The sequence below is a fragment of the Stylophora pistillata genome, chromosome 8 (genome assembly GCF_964205215.1).
Source record: "Stylophora pistillata chromosome 8, jaStyPist1.2, whole genome shotgun sequence".
Classification (NCBI taxonomy): domain Eukaryota; kingdom Metazoa; phylum Cnidaria; class Anthozoa; order Scleractinia; family Pocilloporidae; genus Stylophora; species Stylophora pistillata.
This window is the reverse complement of record NC_142526.1, coordinates 24,431,070-24,432,796: the sequence shown is the minus strand read 5'-3', so window position 1 is coordinate 24,432,796 and position 1,727 is coordinate 24,431,070. Positions and strand designations below refer to the sequence as shown.

Here is a 1,727-nt window from a genome sequence, read left to right as displayed (position 1 = left end):
TTACAAAAATTGCAGAGAATGTTTCGATAAAAGATCCACAACCTGACTTCCTGACTCACAAGTGTCGAGTAAAGCAACCACAGCAATGAATGTTCAGTAATAGTATGAATATATCAAATTATTTCTCTCACGCTTGTGGTACTTTTTCTACTTCAGGTGAGGGAAAGCACGAGTGTGTAAGTCACGATATAAGTTGGGTAGCTGGTGGTCTTATGAAAGCTTTACGATTTTGTGTGCGCTGCCTAACGCGCAGTGAAGCTCGTGTGGAAAACTATTTTCCAGCCCAAGCCTCTCCCGGCTTCGCCGTTCATCGCCTCAGGGCACACAAAAACAAAACAGCCACCCACGCAGGCTATAGTTTAACCAACTAGAATATTGAGTAACATTCTAGAAGTCTTGCTCAGTTTGGTTGATTGATATTGCTTGCATCTCGGTCTCATGCCTTTATCTTGTACAGTGCATAAACGGGGCCTGCATAAACTGACCACAATTCCAGCCTGGTTTCAATCTCTAATCACAGTTGTTTGCCCCAGACACTGTCTTTGAGGGCTTCCCTTGTCTACGTCTACATCTAGCAAGATTGACATTCATCAGCAACGATCGATATACTTATGATAATGTCTTGTTTCTCCAAGAGAAATGATGAGACTTGATAATGATTCAGCGATAGACTTGATAATATTATGGTATCACAGCCATGCCTTTTAGTGCAATTGAGTGACATCGTCGACAATCATGTGACCGTAGTTAATCCCACGCTGGTCTCTCGAGTTACACTCCACAAATGGGCAGGAGATGAGGTCATCATGAAGTAACATATATTCTTTGCTCAACAAATTGTTCTTCATCTGTTAGGATTTGTTGAATGTTTTCAGGTAAGTTTCGACTTCAGTAGAAGCTTCACTTCTTAATAAGTACTCCGAAAGAAATTCTAAATCTCCAATCCTTTGGTACTGAGTTGCAACGGTCATTTTTGAACCCCTTGCCAACCGAAGTAGTTGGAACTTAAAACTAGCTAACTCTTTTCACGTCGGTACATCGAAAGCTGTGTGCACTAGGCAGATAACCAAACTATGTTGGGAAAGCTGTCAGTAATTTCTTGTCTGTGAAACTAGTCATCAAACAGCCTTAGAAGGTAGGAAAAGAGGGGTAAAGGAGAAGGAAAACGTAATCAAGAAATTTGGAATTCAGAAGCACGTGGCCGCGGCATCCATTGTTCTAAAATGTGAGAGCATTTGATGTTACGTTTAAATTAATCGCAGTTTCGAAAATTTGAAGGTAACAAATATCGATGCGATAATAGGGTAAAACTAAAGATTTAGCGATCGTGAGGAGAGAAAAGACGCAGTTTGCTTCAGCCTAATCCCTGTGACATTTTATTCACACGGTTAGTCTTGTGTAATAAACTGGTCTATATCGGTTTGTAGCATAATACTCTTAACTACTCTCGTTGATTGAGGAGAAAAACTATCAACTGCTGCTCAACTAAGGAGCAGGATGTACGACCACCTTCACCGTAACATCCAAAGAAATAAATCACGTGTAAATCTAGAGCCATCGTTTTACGCTTTCTTTTTGAATATAATTAATGGAAATGTATTCAGTTTCTTTCTCTTCCGTCCTCTTTGTTCGCTTAAGCAAACTTTTTGTTCATTAGGCCGTAAAATTGTGTCTGTTCTGGAAATATTCTAATAGTGATTCCCATTGCTCTGTTTGTTGCGATCACA

General features: G+C 40.0%; 1 protein-coding gene across 5 annotated transcripts in view; it reads left to right on the top strand.

Annotated features, from left to right (window-relative positions):
• The first annotated feature begins 725 nt into the window (after nucleotides 1-725).
• LOC111334947 (uncharacterized) overlaps nucleotides 726-1,727 on the top strand; it is a 7,352-nt gene continuing 6,350 nt past the window's right edge. For 3 of the 5 annotated variants that reach the window (XM_088730540.1, XM_088730539.1, XM_088730538.1), the window contains exon 1: nucleotides 726-875. The gene's annotated coding sequence lies outside the window, so the exon portion shown is untranslated. Of the gene's footprint in view, nucleotides 876-1,098; nucleotides 1,226-1,727 lie in introns of those variants that run through there. The other 2 variants (XM_088730536.1, XM_088730537.1) reach the window with 2 other exon arrangements.